The sequence below is a fragment of the Myotis davidii genome, unplaced genomic scaffold, assembly GCF_000327345.1.
Source record: "Myotis davidii unplaced genomic scaffold, ASM32734v1 scaffold80, whole genome shotgun sequence".
Classification (NCBI taxonomy): Eukaryota; Metazoa; Chordata; class Mammalia; order Chiroptera; family Vespertilionidae; genus Myotis; species Myotis davidii.
Window position 1 is genome coordinate 1,091,456 of NW_006292686.1, and position 5,025 is coordinate 1,096,480.

The following is a 5,025-nucleotide window of genomic DNA, read 5'->3' on the forward strand; positions in this document are numbered from 1 at the left end:
ATCAAATAAATAAATAAGTAAAGACCCACACCAGAGTTTTTGTGCAGAGGATCTGGGCTCCAGCTGTGGCCACCACATAATTTTATACAAGAAAAATAAAGTGAATTAAGCACGTTTAAATATATATAATGAACTTTTAAAATGAAATTAAGTATTCTCCAGGTTCATTTCTTAATTTAATTAAGTATAGTTGATATACAATATTATATTAATTTCAATTGTACAATATAGTGATTCAACATTTTTATACCTTACAATGCAATCACCCCACTAATTCTAGTAATCATCTATCACCATGCTAATTTATCACAGTATTATTGATTATATTCCCTTACCTTTTTACCTATCCCCTCCACCACTCCCCCCATTGGTTTCTGTCCAGGGTCATTTTAATAGGTGTAAAGTATTCATTTCATGGATGTATGACAGTTTCAGTAGTTAATTTCAGATTTTTAAACGGGTTGCTTCCAATTGCCTTTACTTGTAGAATCATCACAAATTTGTCTTACCATAATATCATCTAATACTGTCTTACTCTTTTAGGCTCTTTTCATTCCACTGTGTCTACACATAGGTGATTACATCCCAACATCCTAGCTGATAATTGTGATGAAATTGTTCTAGCCTACAAATATTCCCTATGTTTGGGCCAATAAGGCTGAGGCTTTCGAAGCTGTATTAGTCTGCTAGAGCTGCCATAACAAAGTCATATAGATTGGGTGGTTTAAGCAATAGACATTTATTTCCTCACACTTCTGGAGACAAAAAGTTCAAGATGAAGGTGTCAGCAAGGTTGGTTTCTTCTGAGGCCTCTCTCCTTGGCTTTTATATTCATTATAGAAATTTGAAAAATACGGGCAAACACAAAAACAAAAATTAAAAATGGTACATAGAGTTTTGTTAGATTTTTTTGACTTATTGTATTTTGAATAATTCCAATTTTAAGTAGCTTTCTATTGCATGATTGCTAATGGTTAACATGTTATTCATCATTGAAATATTTTACCATTTATGCATTAAAGCCCTATAGTATATACCAGTATTTAGCTTGTTTTGAGTTTTTCATAATGGCAAATAATTTAATGACAACCATCCTTATACAAATATCTTTGTCTGCATTTCTTTGGGAAAGTTTCTACAATTTTAATATATATAATTGATTTCAGAGAGGAAGCGTGAGGGAGAGAGAGATAGAAACATCAATGATGAGAGAGAATCATTGATGTGCTGCCTCCTGCACACCCCACACTGGGGATCGAGCCCGCAACCTGGGCACATGTCCTGACAGGGAATCAAACCATAACCTCCTGGTTCATAGGTCAATGCTCAACCACTGAATCATGTCGCTTGGGCTGTACATGTTTAATATCTGGATGTACTTGTCCCCTCTCCCTCCAGTCTATTTTTTTTATGGCAAGTTTGTTTCTATATGTAACTACAGACTTATAGCCTACTCAAGATTTAAATTTTTCTGTCATTCTATTCAGTGCAGTAGAAAGAACTTGGGCTGTACAGTCCTAGGACTTGGATTCCACACCTGGCTCCACCACTTCCTATTTGTTTAAGTTGGGCATATTATTCATTATCTGTGTGTCCGAAAATCAGCATTTATTCCAAATTCACCTGAAGCAACAGGACCAATTTGACCAGTCACCTCACTCAGGTCTATCCCATTCTATAAAATAAGCCATTGTTTTAATCCTGCGGAAAATTTCTAAGTCAGTATTTTGGGGTGTATGTGTTTGTTTTTGTTATTGTTGTTGTTTTTAAATATATTTTTATTGGTTTCAGAGAGGAAGGGAGAGGAAGAGAGAGAAATAGAAACATCAGTAATGAGAGAGAATCATTGATTGGCTGCCTCCTGTACACCCCCAACTGGGGATCAAGCCTGCAACCCAGGCATGTGCCCTTGACCAGAATCGAACCTGGGACCCTTCAGTCCTAGGCTGACACTCTATCCACTGAGCCAAACCAGCTAGGGCTCTAAGTCAGTATTTTGATTATAACTGTTTTATCTTGTCCATTGTCACCATAATATAATTGAAATAACATTAAGATGTTCTGAGCAACTTAACTTTATAAGCACCTTATATGCATATACATGTACATATATAGAAATCCAGCTGTACAATCATACTCATAAATGAATGATGATAATGTCGTAGTTAAGAAATAATGACTTTACTGTGGCACTTTTCTGATTTTTATTTATATATTAAAATATTTTTATTGATTTCCAGTGAGAGAGGAAGGGAGAGGGAGAAACATCAATGTGAGTGAGAAACAAAGATTACATAGGAAATTTGATGTAACCTTAACACTTTTATTGTAAAGAAATATATATGTGTTTGGCTGTAAAATGTAAATGTTAAGCATCAATTTTTAAAATATGTTTTTATTGGTTTCAGAGAGAGGAAGGGAGAGGGAGGGAGAGAAACATCAATGATGAGAGTCATTGATTGGCTGCCTTCTGCATTCCCTCTACAGGGGATGGAGCCTGAAACCCAGACATATGCCCTGATCTGGAATTGAACCATGAGCTCCTGGTTCATAGGTCAACGTTCAACCACTGAGCCACTGAGTAAGGCAAGCATCAATTTTGTAAGTGTATAACAGTTACAGTTTACTGAACACCTACCATGGGCCAGATGCCTTTTTTGAATGCCTTATGCATGTCATCTCTTTTAATTCTCATGACAGTGCCCAGGTGGTAATTATACATCTGTTTTATAGTTGAAGGAACTGAGGTTTGCCAGATTGGACACCTGTATTAGTGACAGCCAGTAACTGATAGAGCCAGGATGGAACCCAGAGCTGTCTCATGTCCCAGTCAATGCTCTTTCCGTGTAATCTGCCACCTCCAAGTATATTTGCAGTCCTTGTTTTGCTTTATAAAATCTAACATCTGAGAGACTGAAGGAGAAAGAAAAACCCTTCTTTTAGCTGAAGCCTGAACTTGGGTTTCAATTCAGGAATAAAACATGATCTGATGCACAATGTTATGGCTGTAATCCGTTGGATGTATGAAGAACTGATGCAATTCTGGTGTAATGATAAATTGTGGGGAAGAGGAATGGATTTGATGTGGAGAGGGCTGTGTGTCTTAAAATTTGAATTACCTGTATTACCTGTCATATTCTGTAGGTAATTGCTTCAGATCCTTGACTTTGATGCAGATATTTATGACATTAAAGATAATCACTTCATGTAATAGATTTAATGAAACTATTTGATTTTTTTCCTTATAACAAAATCATTGCATTCTATTGTAAAGAAATAAGAAGATAGAGATAAGCAGAATGGCGAAAGAGAAAATCCCTCATAATCCTACTTCCCGGAAATAACCAGTTTAATGTTTTGGTGTCCACCCTCTGTTATTTATTTATTTATTTATTTATTTATTTTTAATTAAGTTTAGAGAGGAAGGGAGAGGGAAAGTGAGAGGAAGAGAGAAATAGAAACATCAGTGATGAGAGAGAATCATCTATCGGCTGCCTCATGTATGCCCCACACTAGGGATTGAGCCTGTAACCCTGTGCACGTGCTCTGACCAGGAATCCAGCCATGACCTCCTGGTTCATAGGTCAACGCTCAACCACTGAGCCACGCCAACGGGTCCACCCTCTGCCTCTTTAAATTTATATGAGAGGCCCTAGCTGGTTTGGCTTAATAGATAGAGCATCGGCCTATGGACTGGAGGGTCCCGGGTTCCATTCTGGTCAGGGGCACATGCCTGAGTTGCGGGCTCGATCCCCAGTAGGGGGTGTGCAGGAGGCAGCCGATCAGTAATTCTCTGTCATCATTGATGTTTCTATTTCTCTCCCTCTCCCTTTCTCTCTGAAATCAATAAAATATATATATATATTTTAAAATTTATATGTGAATATATTTTTTATTATTTACAAAAATGGGATTATCTATTTGTAGAAAACCTTTTTTCATCAAAAAATATTTCATGAGCCCTGACTGGTGTGGCTCAGTTGTTTGGAGCATCCTTCCATGCTCCAAAAGGTTGCAGGTTCAATTTCCGGTCAGGGCACATACCCAGGTTGTGGTTTTGATCCCTGGTCAGGTGGGTGCCAGAGGGAGGCCATCAATGTCTATCTGTCTGTCTGTCTGTCTGTCTCTCTCTCTCTCTCTCTTTCTCTCCCCACCCCACCCCCCTTTTCTTTTTCTAAAATCAAGGAGGAAAAAAATATATATCATGAGCATCTTTTCCAAGTAAATACCAAATGATGACATGGGTGTTGTGGGAGATGACGCTAGAATGGGAGGCCCTGGTGATTTGGCAGTGTATTGGGCCAAGGTCACAGGTCAGCTGACGCCAGGGAATTGAGGAGGTAAGCAGAGATCAAGGATTGGATCCCTATCACCAAGCCAGGCCGCCTGGTCAATGACATGATCAAGTCTTTGGAGGAGATCTATCACTTCTCCCTGCTCATCAAGGAATCAGATCATTGACTTTTTCTTGGAGGCATTGCTCAAGGTCGAGGCTTTGAAGGTAATGTGCATGCAGAAGCAGACGCACTGGCCAGAGGACCTGGTTCAAGGCATTTGTTGTGTTTGTGGACTACAAATGGGCATGTCAATCTGGGTATTAAGTGCTCCAAGGAAGTAGCCACTGCCGCCTGTGGGGTCATCATCCTGGCTAAGCTCTCTGTTGTCCCTGTGCAGGGAGGCTACCAGGGGAACAAGATTGGTACGTCTCACACCGTCCCTTGCAAGGTGACTGGCCACTGTGGTTCTGTCCTGGTGGCCTCATCCCTCCCCCCAGGGCCACTGGCATTGACTCAGCTGCTGTGCCTAAGAAGCTGCTGCTGCTGGCCAGTATCCACAACTGCTACACCTCGGCCAGGCGCTGCACTGCCTCCCTGGGCAACGTTGCCGAGGCCACCTTTGAAGCCATCTCCAAGACCTACAGCTATCTCACCCCCGACCTCTGGAAAGAGACCAAGTTCACTAAGTCTCCCTATCAGTAACTCACTGACCATCTTGTAAAGATCCACACCAAATAAATAAATAAGT

General features: G+C 39.9%; 1 pseudogene; it reads left to right on the top strand.

The window, feature by feature from the left end:
* The window catches only part of LOC102769805, a 17,244-nt pseudogene extending 12,219 nt beyond the window's left edge, over window positions 1-5,025 (top strand).